The sequence below is a fragment of the Cornus florida genome, unplaced genomic scaffold, assembly GCF_030987335.1.
Source record: "Cornus florida cultivar Cherokee Brave unplaced genomic scaffold, ASM3098733v1 CherokeeBrave_3.0.0_Hap2_Chr04, whole genome shotgun sequence".
Taxonomy (NCBI): domain Eukaryota; kingdom Viridiplantae; phylum Streptophyta; class Magnoliopsida; order Cornales; family Cornaceae; genus Cornus; species Cornus florida.
The window spans coordinates 84,505,668-84,523,913 of NW_026775574.1; the positions used below are offsets into that span (position 1 = coordinate 84,505,668).

At 37.7% G+C, this 18,246-nt stretch overlaps 1 pseudogene; it reads left to right on the forward strand.

Moving 5' to 3' along the window:
* The first annotated feature begins 6,806 nt into the window (after positions 1-6,806).
* Positions 6,807-8,112, forward strand: LOC132303734 (probable aspartyl protease At4g16563; annotated as a pseudogene).
* The last annotated feature ends 10,134 nt before the right edge of the window (positions 8,113-18,246 follow it).

Below are 18,246 nucleotides of genomic sequence, written 5' to 3' on the forward strand. Positions count from 1 at the left end.
AAGGAGAGATGCAGCAGCAATTCGGCTCGCGGCATACCAACAGCAGGTGTGTAACAGTTATAACAAATGCGTCAGATTCAGGAGCTTTGTGGTAGGCGATTGGGTTTTGAAGCAGGAGACAGCTCATGTAAAGAAACTGGAACCTAATTGGACCGGACCCTACAGGGTTACCGAAGTAGTGGGGAAAGGAGCATATCGTTTGGCCGAAGCTAGCGGACGTCCCATTGCGCGTCCTTGGAACGCAATACACCTGAAAAGGTATTTCCATTAGTTAAGTTTGTCAATTTTGCTACAAATTCTTCACAAATAAGGCTGAATATGTCCACAATCAGCCAAACTTTTCTTTATTTTGCTTCTATATTCAGTACAACTCTCCTCTATTTTTGTTTCTTTTTATAAAAATGGGGGGCCATACTACTCTATGATTATGCAACTTTTATGAATGCATCGCATTAGGCAATTTTTATGCATGCCAGGTCGCGCTATGCAATTTTTATGCAATTAGAAGCAAGCTGCTAAAAAGCATTCGTCACAATGATTTTTTTTTTAAAAAAAAAAAAAAAAAAACACAAAAAACATGAGTTATGGCCTGTGCTTAAAACTTTCTATCCCACATCGACAAAAAAGTATGTGCTACATTTTGTTATATATGGGAATATTCAAATAGTTAATTACGGTGTAAGGAGGGCCCACTGGTATTTAAGGCTGTCACGCTCGATACTAGAGGCATTCCTTACACCGACCTTTTTGACAAAATTTAGTCTATATCCCACATCGGATAGAAATAGAAAAGAAATACGGTTCATATATGCGTGGTTCACAACATTTGGTTGCCAAGAAGGAAGTATCAGTGGAGGAGGAAAGTCTCCAAAGTCAACAAATAGGAAACTTCACAGCCACTGTTACTCGCTTTCTTGGCCTCTTATCATTTTTGAATCCTCGGCCTCATGATAAGTTGTTTGGGAAAAAATATAAACAAACTTCCCCTCAGGCTCAGCGCCGGGGGGTAGTTCATTTCGCCTCGGACCCTAAGTGTTCGGCTCGGCAAAAATCTCACCTCGGACCCTAAGTGTCCGGCTCGGCAAAACCTCCCCTCCGGCTCCGCGCCAGGGAGTGTTTAATTCGCCTCGGACCCTAAGTGTTCGGCTCGGCAAAAATCTCGCCTCGGACCCTAAGTGTCCGGCTTGGCAAAACCTCCCCTCAGGCTCAGCGCCGGGAAGTAATTCATTTAAACCTCCCCTCCGGCTCAGCGCCGGGGAATAGGCCATTCGCCTCGGACCATAAGTGTTCGGCTCGGCAAAAATCTCGCCTCGGACCCTAAGTGTTCGGCTCGGCAAAAATCTCGCCTCAGACCCTAAGTGTCCGGCTCGGCAAAATCTCCCCTCCGGCTCCGCGCCAGGGAGTGTTTAATTCGCCTCAGATCCTAAGTGTCCGGGACAGCTTCGGACCCTAAGCGTCCTATTCAACAATATTCCTCCACACTCAGTGCCGAGGAATAATTTGCTTCAGACCTCTGGTGCCCAGATCAGAACTCTTTCCTCCGGAATCCAAGTGTTTAATACCCTGTAGATGTGGATATATCATAAGTTCATCATGATCCACCCCACATCAGGAACACACGAGAAGGAAAGAGTATGTATACGTCTACTGCAGGCAAGTAAAAGGTAAGGAGAGTTCACTTAACAGTGAAATCATTGTCCATATGAATCATCCTGAGATATCAACTAAACTGTTAAAAGGATCTCTTTCTTCCCACCATTCTTGTTTTTTCTCGGATAGCATAAATCCGAAGCATAAAGACAATGTGTTTTGTTTAAGCACATAACCAGTCAGAAAAATATGAACAGTATCAAAAGCATACAGCAAAAACAAATCAGGTATTGAAAGCCTAAAACAAAAAATTATATTCATTATCCCAAACATGCTGTCCATAAAAACAAAATACATGGTTCTACTTCCTCTTCGGATCGAAGGGAGTAGATTCAAAGGCATCCACTACAGTAGGACTTGGGGTAGGAGGAATTGAAGCCGCAGGGGCAGAAGAGCTAGGAGTACCCTTCAGATGCGCCTTCACCATCTCGGCAAAGCGGATTTAAGCTTCCAAAGCCTCTGGCCCTTCATCATATGGGAAGTGCACCCCCACCTGCTTGTCAAAAGCGTCCGGATCCATCGTCCTAAGGCCTGAGCCCTGATTATAGCCAGACCGGAACGCTTTAGCACTAGCCAGGTGTGCCAGACAGGAGTAGCGCCCCTGCATTTGCTTCCCCGCCTTTAAGCAAGTAGTAAGAGCCTCGGTCAGGCGTTGAACTTCGGCCTGAAGAGAATCCACCTTAGCTTCAGAGGCTGACAACTGCCTCTTATACGCATCCTTGGCTTCGGAAGCTATCTTCAGATTGGTAGAGGCGGTGGTGGCTCTCTTCTCTGCATTGTCAAGATCCTTTTCCAGCTTCTTGATGGACAGGGATTGGGCTTTAGCAGTGGCGCAGAGGGCCATGGTGTGGTATAGACTCTGGATAACAGAGGAACAAATATGAGCATAAATGGAAACATAAGCAAGCAAGAGTAACATAATTCTGAAGGAGCAATGCGAACCTCTATGGCCCGGACCGGGGCAGAGGGGAGTAGTTGTTCCAACCCCATTTGGCTGATGGCTTCCTCGTCCTTTGGGAGCCACATCCCTCGAGCCACCGCCAGTGCAGCTGAAGGGTCTGTAATCACATAATCCCCTGAGTGCAAGACTGACTTATCAGCCCTAGAGAAGGAAGGAGTCCAAGGAGCCCCAGTCTCAGCCAGAACAAAGGCCCTGACTTCGTCTTCAGGTTCGGCCTTTCCAGCCTTTTTCCCTCTGCTTTTAGAAGGGACCTTGCCCTTGCCAGAGGATGGGGGGTTGAGGAGAGATTTTTTCATTGGTGGTTCCTCAGCCTCCACCTCATCCTCAGTAGATCTAATAACGACCAAGGATTGGGCATCTTCGGCTTTCTTTTTTAACGCCTCAGCCCTCCGTATCTCCTCCTCAGTCATGGGGAAACTGTCAAAGGATGGTAGAGACAGATCCATGAGGTCTGCAGCAACAGCACTGGAGGCAATGTCCTTGAGGTTTGAAGAAGTTAGCAGGTCCTCGATAGGCGAGGGGTCACTCCAGACTCGTTCCTCAAGAAAAGAAAGTCTGTTCCTTGCTGCGGAGGATGGGAATGTAGCTGAAAAAACACCAAGAAACTTATAAATACGGCGAAACATTAAGACTTGGCAAGGAAAACAGTCAGAACACTTGGTATGAAGGGAGGTTAAATATTCTATACCTAATTTCCCGAACTTGCGCGGGATGGGGAGCATAATTGATTGAGACACGAACCATTTTCCTTTAACTATAACCATCATTTCTTTCCATTTCTTTTCGAATGAAGGAAGGTTCGTGCATATCCTCTGATGAAGGGGAGAGGTTAAAAAGAAGCGACCAGGCTCGGTCCCATGCTTAGATATATTGTAAGTAAGCAGAAGGTCGGCAAGGGTCAAATCCAGAGCCTCTAATTTCCGGCGCACCAACAGTGCCGAAAGGATGCGAAAGAAATTAGGATTTACCTGAAGAGGGGCAAGACCTAACTTGTTGAAAACTAAATGATAGAAGGGATGAAGAGGGAATCGGAGGGCGTTAAGATGCCTTACCGAAAGAAGTAATTCATTCTCCTCAATTCCCTCGCCGGAGGTAAAATCAGCACCCTCGGGATATTCTGCAATTTCTACTCCCTCCGGAATATCAAATTCTTCCATTACCGAAGCAATAGAGAACTTGATGCGGCGAATAGAGATAATTGCTTTCCTCTCTTCATGAGTAAGATAATCGGAGCCTGAGGTGGATGTCTCGGCTGGAAGGGGGGAAGTACCTAATGGATTCAACGAAAGACGATCTGTAGAAACCCTAGGAGGGGGAGCCCTAATGCGAACGGGGGAAGATGAAGGTGTGGATTCAGAATCCCCAATGTCTATACGTTCGGGAGTAGATGAAGTACTCATAATGAAAGATTGAAGAGAAAGATGCGAAACTAACCTGACAAAGCGATGAAATGAAGAACGCAGAAGTGCAGCAAGGGCGAATGTAACTCTTACAAAATCTTGTATAACGGAGTAATAATGAAAGAACTCGAACCGTTTCTGAAACAAAGTAAAAAACCGGTTTCAATTCCCTCTTTAATAGGAGCCGTCACTCAATTAAAAATGAAATTTGGGGCAAAGTGTGGAGGGAAAAAAAACTCCCTCCAATAAAAAGCGCACACGTCACCACTACACATATCTGCATTCCAAGGACATATAAGACCCATCATGCTCAAGCCCAAATTGAGGGTATTTACAGCCCAAGACCATCGTTATTTGTCCTCCAACCTCCATCAAGGCCGAATCAAGAGGTCATTAGCCCAACTTGTTAATATTTAACATCCGGTCCGTTACTCAAGCCCAGCCGGATCAAAATATGTTCAGCCCAGTTATTCAAGAATGCACAAGTCCTACCGGTTGAAGGATTTACTATAGAAGGAAAATTCTGAGATAGGAAGTTCTGTACAAGGCAAGTAATACGTATAGAAAGTTATACAAGGGAAAAGCTCTATTTGTAAAGAAACTCTGTATAGGAAGAATTGGAGGACAAGTAATGCGAGTCCTACCTTAATTCGACCACCCTTTTATGTATAAATAGGGGCTCAAACCTCCAATAAAAGGATCAAGTAATTCTACGCTTCTCTATACACTGTTCTTATTTATTCTTATTGTTTTTTGAGTGTGTTGTTTTATTTTTCTCAATCATTATTGGTTGAGCGAAATTTTGCACCTACACCTATATAAGTAGTATTAATGCTGGATGGGGCAACTCAAATGACATAACTATTGAATGATTAAAAGATTTAATGTAAAATATTTAATTAAAATTATTTTGTATTTTTTAAAAATCTAAAAGTGTTAAGAAATTTCTTACACTTTTAGAATAGTCTATATAGATATAGATATAGTGTGTGTTATATACTATGAATGAGAGAATTACTCCATAGAAATCAGTGACTCTTGGGTCTTGACCGTGAATCGTGTTCGCTTCTATTTATGTATTATGTTATTCAAGCATTTAGTACGTAGCCCTATTCTCGTAAATGGTGCTGGACAGAATTAGTTCGTTTGTGACTCAAAAAGTGTGTTTGTTTAGCTAAAATGGGAATGTCATACTAAAATTCATCTGGAAATTAATTTGAAGTTGCATGAATATAGTCATGGCTAAGCCGTTGGCATACAACATTAGGAAACCATTGGACATCAATCTGTCAACTGTGAGGCTGCAATGCAATGCAGGTTTTTCTAAACCTGTTGTCTTTAGTAAATAAAAAGTAGAGAGATGTAATATATTCAGAATATTATACTAGTGCATGGGCCAATATTTTTGCAATTACTTTTGAAAGTTCCAGTTGGGGTGTGGCACTATTAATTTACTGCTCTCTATTGTCAATTGTAAATACGGGGGTTGCTATAAGTTAATTTGCACTGTCGTTTCTTTTTTGATTGTTTTCTCTATTAATTTTAGCCAATTTTCTTGTAAAGTTTCTTCCCTTTTCTCTAACTTTTAGAATCATATTTTTGTTTCTTTTATGCACAATCTAATAGGTCGGCCACGAAGCTTTTGAACAAGTTCTCTTCATCTGTTGAAGTACTGGAGATCAGTAGGCCCTTTATCATAGACCTAGTAAAAAACAAAAACAATTCTTTTTTATTGACCAAATAATCCTTTAAAGTTGAGACCCACCCCACTCATACTAATAAGCCAAGCATTGGATTTAGACCAACCTTGGAGGGGGCCCTAATTTTAATTTAGACCAACATTGGAGGGGCCTCACCAAAATCAATCATTTCATGGATTTATTCATGGTTTTCCAAGGTGACCAAGAAAGTGCTTGGAATGTTTTTATTGCCATGAATAAGTGTCTTAGATACTTGATCCTGTGCCAGAGTTCTTCAATTCTGTTTGTGCATTTGTAAAGGACTGAACTAAGATTTGAATCATTGCTGAGTGCTTCACGTATTTCTGTTATGTTTGCAATTTTTGTGTGGTAGAAGTAAATAGAGACTGGATATTATGACTTAATATTTATATATTCTCTTGCAAACTTGATTTTGATGTTTGACACTCAATTTTCAGTATGACTGCAACTCACCCCGGAAATGAGGCTCTCCGGGTATTGTTCAATCTGCGAAATGACCTGAAAGATCTGGAAACGAGGACGAGGACACCTTGGTTGTAAGGACACAGATCAATACAACAATTCAAGCCCTCGTTGCTACGCCATCATTCACCCCCTTCAACGAAAGAGATGTTGGGGTCGTGGCCAACTTGAAATTTCGGCACGGCTGGCACGGATACGTTCACATACATGACAAAACATCTAAGACTCTCAGAAAGGCCATGGCATTGCAGCTGGCAAGTAGGAGCATTAACTGCAAATAGAAGACTAGACTAAAGACTTTCTTTATGTAATTACTAATTATAGACCTCCATGCTAAATTCTCTGCTCTTATCATTTTTATGTTTATGATGGTGAAATGCAGAGTTACTATATATATATATATGTGTGGTGAATTTTTATTAATTAAGCATGCCTCTGCTCGCTCTTTAGGGATACGAGATTTTTTATTTTTGAGACTTGTATGGTGTTATTCCTGGGTTGTAATCCTCTCCATGGCACCTCTCACTGGAGGTGTCCATGGCAGATCCAAGGGTTGGGATGAAGACATGTCAGCACACTTTGCCATGTCATTGCCTTGTCAGCGATGACGAAGCACCAAGTCAGCAGTAACTTTTAAACCTTACTTATTTACTGTGTACGAATACTGTAAACAAAATACATACTTAACATATACGAATACAATATACAAAAATTATACGTGGGCCAAAAGAAGGCAGACCAGGCTTCCCCTTCTTTCCTCTGCTCTCTCTCTCTACTCTCTCTCCTCTCTTCATCAATGTCCTCCACCATTACCATCCCTCTCTCCCATTTCCACACAAACCCATCTCCATCTCTAGATCCATACCAAATCCTCACCCATCTAGCCTCCACTTCCTTAACCAGAGCCCACCACCTCAAAAAACCCCCAATTGTTGCTCTCTCTACCACCCCCTCACAGCTATGGAGGCTACTCCATTTCACTCAGCTTTGTCACACCACCCCAAACCATCCCTTTTCTGATGGACACTGGCAGTGATTTCAATTGGTTTCCATGTACTCACCGTTACATCTGCCAAAATTGTTCCTTCTCTGCCTCTGACCCACCTATCATTCCTTCTTTTATCCCCAAATTGTCCTCCTCCAAAATTCTCAGCTGTGAAAACCCCAAATGCCACTGGATTCACAACCCAAATGCTCGATCTCGATGCCAAGATTGCGAACCAAGTTCCAGAAATTGCACAGAGATCTGCCCGCCCTACTTGATTCTCTACGGTTTGGGCACCACCGGCGGTATCATGCTCGTCGAAACCCTATATTTGCTGGGGAAGAAGGTGCTCGACTTCGTCGTCGGCTGTTCTCTCTTCTCTTCCTGTCAACCCGCTGGAATTTCCGGGTTCGGCCGTGGCTCTGCCGAGTCAACTCGGTCTCAAAAAGTTCTCTTATTGCCTTCTTTCGCAGCAGTTCGACGACAGCAGTGAAAGCAGCTTGCTCGTGTTGGACGGCGAGTCAGATTCCGGCCACAGGACCGACAATGTCAGCTACACCCCGTTCTTTAAAAATCCAGTGGTCGCCGAGAAATGGGCATTTTCAGTATGCTATTACGTTGCACTGAGAAAGATCACCGTGGGCGTAGAGTGAGTTTAAGATTGTATGTATACAGATGTCTTGTACAGATACATAGGAGACTATCAGATAAGGTAAATACTTTATGCACATACCTGCAATGTCATCCATGCCACATCAGCAGTGGAATTAATATCAGTTGGAATAATCATAATACATTATCCGAAATGAGCACTTGCCTAGACCTAAATGTTTTTTAAGGTATCACAAGTTCTCAGGAATCATTTTTGTTGATTACGAAACACAAAACAGAAGTATATAATTGAATGGAAGTCGCATTAATGTATGTTACTGAGATCAAAACTAAACAAACAGAAAAACACATTCATTCATTGGATCTTTAACATAGTTGAATTATTTTTAGCATTTAAGTGTCGTAGCTGATAATCTGATTCAGCAAGTAAGGCATCAAATATATTGATCTCTAAATAATATTTGGCCACTAATAAGCAATTGGCATAATCTGATATAGTGTTTCAGCAAGTGTTCATCCTGGTACATTAACCGAGATGAACACTTGCCTAGAAAAACAAAACAGAAGTATATAAATGAATGGAAGTCGCATTAATGTATGTTACTGAGATCAAAACTAATCACAAACATAAAAGTACATTCTTTCATTGGATATTTAACATAGTTGAATTATTTTTAGCATTTAAGTGTCGTAGCTGATAATCTGATATAGTGTTTCAGCAAGTCAGACATCAAATTTTGATCACCAAGTAATATTTGGCCACTAATAAGCAATTGGCATATCATTTTGGGTACTGATTTTTAAAATTTTTTCTTTCTGATATGGGGGTGGCAGTGGGAAAAGCAGGTTCTTCAATGAAACACGGAACAAACATATATAAATGAATGGAAGTCATGTTAATGTATATTACTGACATGCAAAACTAATCAAAAAGTTAATAGTGCATTCTTTGTTGAACCTTTAACATACTGCAATTATTTTTAGCTTTTTAGACGATATATACTGTTTTCAACAATCCAGACACTAAATTTTGACCTCTAAATAATATTTGCCAGCTCATGAGATGTGAATTGTGTAATAAATGTGGAGATGGTTACTGAAGTTTGGCGAAATCAAAATGCATGCCATACTCTCACAAAACAAACTCAAAATCCAATAATAGAACTGCAAATAACTATTTCCTATTCAATAGTGAATCCACAAAGCAAATTTTTAACAATTTATATTAGTACATGCAATGTCCTTGAACTCACCACCAATCATTAAACTATAGTATAATGGATTCATCATTGCATTTCAATAAAGATGAAAAACTAAAAAAAATAATAAAAAGGGGTCCATTTTTATCATGAACAACAGTAACAGTGTCCAAGACGGACCTGCAAGATACCAGAATCAGATGGAAAGATATATCTTCCACAGTACTTCAATGATTCAATGATGTGGTTAAAATGTTTAGAAAGAGTCACTAATGTGCTCAAGTACATTTCAAACTTAATAGTTAAAAAATGCTACATAATTAATAACTGGCAAGCAAAGCAATCAAAGACTTACTGATTCAACTTTCCAGCCACTGCCAAATGAAAATTCAACAGGCTCATAGTCCCTGCAGTCAAACAACATCAATGGAGAAAACTTTCCTAATTCACTAATTGCCTGGGTCAGTGGACGGCCACGGCCAGTAATCATTGTTACAGTCCCCTCCCTCCCGCAAAATTTGCACTTGAAATAGAACAAAGGCAACAACATATCAGTTAATAATCTTTTCAGGAGTAAACCGAAAGAGCGAGAGCAATATATGTGACACAATCAAAGGATCAGAAAAAATAAAAAATTCCTTTCATTTCCTTTCCTTTCCTTTCCTTTCTACCTATTTTCATCTAATCTAACAGGATAAATTGTTCAATAGAATGATATATCGGCATCATAGAGAAGGATCTGGACCGAAAACATTCTAACTGATCAATAATAAGTTCGCTATGCAACCCCACGGTTGGGCTAGCCATACCTTCAAACACACCACCTAACCGAAAAATTATTACATGGAACTATATGGGATCACAATCCAACACGCAAACAAAAATTTGAATAAAAACTAACACATTTCACTACAACAGTTATGCCTTTCACCAGCGCTCAAAAACGTTGGTGAAAGTCTAAAAAAAACGCCGGTGAAAGTCTAAAAAAATGCTGGTGAAAGTCTAAAAAAAAGCTGGTAATTCAATTACCAGCGTTTTCCCAGCGTTTTCGGAAGAGCGCCGGTGATTCCAGTGTCGGTAGGGCCTGGTAAATAGTCATTTTTTTTTCCCCCTAAAGAACCCATTTATAAAACCTCTTTATAAAACTCCAAATGTCTGCTAATAAATTTAGGCAACCACCAAATTGTACCATCGGCGTTCAAATTAAAAATACCATCCAAATTGTACAATCAAAAGAATTTTTCACAAATGTAGCCATACAATTCCAAAGGTAACACAACCACAAGTTTCTTCAAAAGAACTCATCAAACTTCAAACTTTCTTTTTTCTAATATTTGTGAGCAAAATACAAACAAAATACATGCAACGAATTAAGGAAATAGTACTTAAAACACATTATGTCCTTAAAACACATTAAAGTCAAGGCTTTCAAGTACACAGATGGGGATGTAAATGAAGTTGTCCTGAAGTAATCAAGAGTCAGTCCTTGGCATTAGATGATTCTTCGAGCCCTGCAAAGAATCCAATTCAACTAAGAGGAGAGAGAGAGAGAGAGAGAGATCATATAAGCCATTTAATAAACCATTATCACAATAAAATGTTTACAACACAGTACAATTAGCCAAATATTCAACAAAACATACCAACTCAAATAATCCATTAACCAAGAAGACTACACAGTATTAACTAAATATTCAGAGCTATCACCTCAACCTACTCTCTCATGATTATATAAAAATTTCACAAGCTAAATTGTAGAAGTGCTGGTACTCCAAAAACTGCCAATAATGTGACTCATCCAAGCAATAAATTTTGATCCAGATTTAAAATAAATAAAAAAACATGGAACAAGATCAAATTTAAGTGAAAAATAAACAGAACTTAAACATTAAGAACCGAAGGAGAAGCTAATAGCTTACCCATGCCCATACAAAGAAGGAGATTTGAAATGCATTCTGTGAGGGAAAAACAATATGAGTGAAATAAAAATAAAATGAGAAATACTAAAGCTTTGATTAGAACATTGAAAAGGAAAAGCTAATAACTTACCCATGCCCATACAAAGAAGGCGATTTGAAATGCATTCTGTGAGGGAAAAACAATATGAGTGAAATAAAAATAAAAAGAGAGATACAAATAATTGAAACGGAGTTTGTTACATGGACAATGCTATTTAGAACGAAAATTCAAACCAAGAATGCTAGCAGAGTAAGATAAATCCCTTTACTAGCATCATTCTCGGTAGATTGTTAGGTTTGAGAGGAAAGCACACCTGAAAGAGAACAAAATGGATGAGGTAGATTAGAAGACGAGGACGGTTGAACCAGAAGATGTCATCACCAGGCTGAACCAATGGGACTCCCTTAACCACCTCTCCTCTGTCTCCAATCCTCAGCCCCATCTTGGTTATGATCACCTGTAGCTTTGTCCCCACCAAAAGAATTATCTGCACAACAAGTCTTGAGCATTAGATCAAGTTTTGTAAGACCCGGGAAAGATCCTAGTGTTTAAAAGTGATGCTTACAATGAGTGGAATGAAGGGTAGCCAATAATATGAATATCAGCCTGTTCACAAAAACACATATTATTAGGAATTAATTGTGTAACTCTTTAGCCATATATTTCACAAAAAATGAAGAGTCATTATTGAGTTTGATCTCCGTTGATGGAGGGTGCTGGGAGGGATGGATTGGATGAAACCCTAATCCTTGTTATATTTGCTAGAAGAGATGAAGCTATAGTGACTAGAAATTAAAGATAGAAGCTGTATTTGCTTACCGTTGGTATTGAATAGTAAGAATAATATTGCACAGAACCAGATTGTTGGGCTGAAAAATTGAAAGGACAAGTTATCAACGTTAGCATGAAATAGTAATATATATTATTTATTTAAGTGAAATTTTGCTTAAACTATGATTTTTATCACTAGGCATATTTAGTAGTGCAATTTTCCAACTAAACATTATCTATATATTTTTATATTATTTGCTGCAAAATATATGAGGTCTCACAATATATATGTTCAATATCATTTTACATTACAAAACAGTAAAAGCAACGCCCCACCTAATCCCTACAAAAACTTTGGAATCTTCCTCAAGCGATCTCTTGATGTACTGGTGAAAATCAAAATTTATGTGACTCTGTGGTGCCAAATGTGCCAGAAATTAAGTATCAAATAAAAATAATAATTATTATATCAGTAATATATGAACTAGACTTTGTTGGACAAAATATGAGGCAGCAAAACACATGCTAATACAGGAATATAACCTTTCACTTTTTCCACAATTGATTGCTTTTGAAATGGTAATGAAGATCCTCTCTTTTTATAGCAATGTTGATATGCAAGAAAACACACACACACTACTGGTAGCCAACAATTGAATTAATCATAAGTGTGAATAGGAGCTGGGAGCATACAATTTCCATATGCAAAATTTAGTGAAACTCCACTTTCAAAGAAAACTAGATTCAAACATATTGTGGACATGAAAGAGAAGGACATAAAAAATAAATATACTCACATATCAATTAAGTTTAGGCAAATTAATGAACACAGAAAAAGGTTCTCTTGGTAATGCAAATTCTCCAATTTGATATAAAATTTCACAAAATTCTGAATCAGAATTACAGAACAAAACTAGATTATCATCAAATTCATTAGAACTCCACATAGCTGAAAATCAAACACATTCATAAGAAACGCATTGCAAAAGAAAACAAGATTGATAGGAAATAGGAATACATACCAATGCTTAGAAATCCCAATTTCAATAAACAATAGCAGAAACCAAGCATCAAGTACATGAAGTACCTTTGATCTTGTATGAAAGTTCTTCAGATACAAGGGCTCCAAATGCATAATAGTGTCTAGTTGAGACACAGTAGATTTTCATCCTTGCTTCTTCCTCGCTGAAAAACACAGTAGGCACAAACAATAATAAATATCAAAAAATTAAAACAAAACCCATACATATAAGTTAAAGTTAGCAGTTGCAGAGAGAGAGAGGGGGGCAAGCTTGAGAGTTGAGAGACAGCGGCTGAAGCTTGCGAACGGCGAACCCGAACTGGAACAGCTGGCGATGGAAACTGAAAGATATGAGTTTTGATTTTTTGAACAATCTGGCATATCAGATATGGGTTTTGAGTAGGTAATAGGTTTTAACTTTTGATTCTTGCAGACAGATAGATAAACTGAAATATACGGGTTTTGAACTTCTGATTCTTGTAGATTTTCTAGTTAGCAGTTGCACAGAAAGAGAGGGGGCAAGTTCAGAATTGAGAAAAGAGAATAGAGAAGGAGGCAATTAGGGAGTTGCAGAGATAGAGATGGGGCAAGTTCAGAGTTGAGAATGAGAATAGAGGTGGAGGCGATCGGGGAGTTGCAAAGAGAGAGAGGGGGCAAGTTCAGAGTTGAGAATGAGAATAGAGATGGAGGCGCGCGATTGGAGAGTTGCAGAGAGAGAGGGGGGGGCAAGTTCAAAGTTGAGACCGAGAATGGAGATGGAGGCGATTGGGGAGTTGCAGAGAGAGAGGGGGGGCAAGTTCAGAATTGAGAACGAGAATAGAGATGGAGGCGATTGGGGAGTTGCAGAGAGAGAGAAGGGGGCAAGTTCAGAGTTGAGACCGAGAATAGAGATGGAGGCGATTGGGGAGGCTGAAGAGAAACTAGGGCTCAGATGAGATAAGATTAGAAATAAAAAAGTGAAATAATATTAGAGCGGCAAATTTTCCCGCACTGAATTTCGCACTTACCAGCACTTTTTAAGAAAACGCTGGCTAAAACTTTTTTATCAAATGCTGGCTAAAAGATATCTATACCAGCGCTTTTTTTATCAAACGATGGCTACAACATTAATGTATGTTACTGAGATCAAAACTAAACAAACAGAAAAGCAGATTTAAAAATAATAATAATAAATAATATCTGATTCAGCAAGTCAGGCATCAAATATTGATCTCTAAATAATATTTGGCCACTAATAAGCAATTGGCATAATCTGATACAGTGTTTCAACAAGTGTTCATCCTGGTACATTAACCGAGATTAGCAATTGCCCAGACCTCAATGTTTTTGTAAGGCAGTATCACAAGTTCTCAAGAACCATTTTTGTTGATAATGAAACACAAAACAGAAGTATATAAATGAATGGAAGTCACATCAATGTATGTTACTGAGATCAAAACTTATTATAAACATAAAAGTACATTCTTTCGTTGGATCTTTAACATAGTTGAATTATTTTTAGCATTTAAGTGTTGTAGCTGATAATCTGAAATAGTGTTACAGGAAGTCATACATCAAATTTTGATCTCTAAATAATATTTGGCCGCTAAAAACATTAAAACTCCCACCATTATATAACTTTCCACTATGTGCGATTTCACCACTCTAGGGGCGATTTGTGGGGCGATTTGTGTGACTGCGTTTTTGTTAGGTTAGGGATGAAATCTTTTTTGGAGATTGCTAGATTACCAAGAATCTCGCTCGAAGGGGACGTGAAGACGGCAGTTCCCCTCGAGGACCGTCGTTGTACATCAACGGGGAGTCCGTCAGGAACAGAAAGTCAGTGCTCTCATCTTGCCTGGTTGGACGTTTTGACAAGGAGGTTGGAGGGTGTGACTGAGTGGAAGAATGGGCAGAGAGGGCTTGGAACATGACTTAGATCAAAACAACAATAAAACAATCACCTATATCATAGTGAAATAAAGAACACATAGTTTAGTTCTATGTGATTACTCATAATAATTAATAGAAAATAATAATAATCACCTACATTCCTAGTAAAATGAGAACTAAACTGAACAGAAGAGGAACTAAATAGAGTGGAGTTAGAAATAATCAGAATTCCAAGCAAAGAAATGTGATATTCTAATATAAAAAAATTGATAATCTAATATAATGAAGTGATGTGAGAAATAGTTGAAGAATAGGAGTGGAATTAATATCAGTTGAAATAATCATAATACATTTTATTAAAATGATAATAATGGTCCGAATTCAATTTGAAATAAAGAAAGTATTGAAGATTTGACTAATATGAATTAATACAAAATCAGAAACCTAGACAAGCACATAAATCTCAATCAACGACAATGATAAGAATAATAATCATATAAAATTCAAATAATTAAAAATAAATAAATAAATAAATAAAAAACAGAGTGAAAATGAGTATAATCAAGTAAAATGAACTGATACAAATCAAAACGCTACAATTATACATACGTATATTCCTCTATATATCTAATATACATCAAAACAAACAAGAATGTCAAATACAAAAATAACTATCTACATTCGAAATCGATGAAGCAAATATTGAATAACAGAGTAGATTCAACTAATTTAAACTAGTATATATATATATATATATATATTCAGAAACCCTAACTACATTGTGCATATAATTACACAGTATTCACACAAAAAATGATAAGAGTAACAAATACTCGAGTTGAGAGAAGAAAAACAACTAGCGAAAAACAAAATTAGGAACTCTAGTATATACAAATACATACATATATATATATATATATATATAGATGAATATATGTAGTAGAGATCGAACCAGACCTTGAAGTAGAAGTTTGGATCATCGCAGTCTTCTTGAGGCTGAAGATCGGTGAGGTTCAGTTCACCATTTTTCTCGACCGAGGAAAATGAAACTTTCTCTCTCTACAAGCTCCAAAGTAGAGAGAGAAAAAGTGGTCCTCGCATTTTTTTTTTTTTTTTTTCCATCAAAAATTAAATGATTTATTATTAAAAAAAAAAAGAAAGATATTAAATGGGTGAAATTACCATTTTACCATTTTCAATGACCATACTTAGTTTATTTTATTTAGAAAATTAGGGGTAGATTGGTACTTGTAACTACTGTCACTCAGGCAGATTATAAAGGTCCGTCCCTCATTACATACTCAGTAGTTGCTCTTCGTCTTGGCTGCAGGTTCTCATTGTCTCTAAATTTTAAGTTTAATCATTTTAAGTTTTGAGCTTTGATATTTATTTTGTTGATTCTTTCTTGTGTAGGTGATTTTGTTTCGTCAGATCTCTCTGATACTGAATCAGGTAAATTCATATATATATATATATAGATATAGATATATATATATATATATATATATATATATAACTTCATATTTTCTGTTTGATTTATATATAACTTCATATATATATATATATATATATATATGTAGTGTTTGTGTTATTATGAAATAAGAATTTGTTCATCCAAATTGAAAAATCAATCATAAATGAAACAGAAAATTTCTGCATGGTTGCACATTTTTGAGTTGCGAGCGTGATGCTTAACGACTATTGATTCCTGCTCTTTGACTTCTTTGATGCTAATTGCATCTTGAATGGCTTTCAACGGAGGATATGCATCCTCCTATATCTCTGCTTCCGTACCTTTTTCTTGTGGGGTTTTCATGGTATTTTGTAGATTAGTTTCCATACTCTGTCTTGTTGCAGGTTACTATTTTCTTCTCTACCTCTTTTGTTCTTTTATATAAATGTATATACTTAATGGCCATGCAAGTCGTCAAACACTAAAATATATTGTGTTTAGAACAGCCTTTTTTATAGTAACTCTGTAATAAGTGTTTAGAACGAATGATAAAAACATTAACTGTGATTTGATGCCTGGCTTCCACTGGGTTATATAGTGCATTCAGGAATAGTTTAGATTCTTCAATCATAAGGGATTATTCATGGAATTGGCCTGTAATCCATATAAATTATATGGATTAAAAGCAAGTTCTTTATATGAGGGTTAATCAAATAAACTTTATGCTTAATTCTAAATACGTACTTTAACATCATACAGAAGTTGGTCGGACAAGAACCTCACAACTGTCTTTCCTTACCACTGTCAAGAGACTATAATAGCCGTTGAATATGAAAATAAGAACATGGATTAATGTCTTGTTTCTGCTATGTATTTTAGATATCCGCATTAGAAATTAGTTTGTGCCAGTGAGTGGGGCTATGTGGTGGGGCCCAAATGAGAAAATCTTTCCATGTATTAGGGATCATAAGCACATTGATGGGAACCTCTACAGCACTGAGGCAGAGGAAGTAAACATTGGGTTGCTTTGTGAAATGCAAGGATGGCTCATCTTGAGTGCATAATTTCTCCTGGTTTGTGCCAGTGTGTGGGGACATGTGGTGGGGGTGATGGTTTGGAGGGTATGTTTGAAGGAGTAGGATTTGGTAGGTGATGGGGTTACAATCTCATCATATTAGTAAATAATTTTTTTACTAATTTTTTAACTATACTAATATTAGCCCAGTCCTAAAAATAAATAAATAAATAATACCATTGAATTAAAAATAACCTCTTAAATTATTAATTTGGTTCATTCAAGTATGGAACGCTAGACAATTACTATTTAGCCCTTATTTAAGGGACCTTATATAGGTTGTATTTTGTTGTTAATATGATGTGGGAATAAAATCTCTTGAACCAATAGAGAAGCGACATCTGCTCCAAAAAAGTGAAGGTTTATAAGCCAAACACGACTTCTTCAACTCTTTCCTTCTCCCAAGCTTTCTTTCTCTACAGCTTTCTTTCTCTACAGCTTTCTCCCATTAAACAAATTAATGGCAATGTGCCTTTCTTTCACTGTATTAGCAGCATAGATGCGACTAAGAAACACAATAGACTTATTACAGAGCACAAATAACACTGAAAAGACAGTGGAAGATTGAATATTCTCCAATGACCATTCCTGATTAAGCACTTCACTTTAGGTTGGACACCCCACATTGGGTTAGTAATCAGCACATTGTCCAACTTGATTTCAAGAGGGCCACAAGGAAGCCCACATTGAACTATAATTTTCTTTTCTTTTTTTCTTTTTCTTTTTCAATCTCTGGTACGTAATCACCTATAGACTTTCTATATTTTTATTTTGTTGTATGCATGGTTTTTGGAAATGGTTTTTCCATATGTACATCTTAGATTGTATTTCTAGTGTATGTTCTCCTTTGACTTGGCTCTGGAGTTTATAAATTGGAGCTATATTGTGGTCTGCCCAATGGTGATATTTCACAAACTAATTTGAGTTTTTGTCAGGATGATTACTACTCCTCCAAAGAATGAGGATCTCCTACTTCTGTACAACCTGCGAAATCAGCGAACAGAGATGCAGGCCAGAAATGAAAACTGTTTGGAAATAACAACGCGCATCAACACAAGTATTGAAGCTCTGGTTGCTCAACCCTTCTTCACACTGTACAACGAAG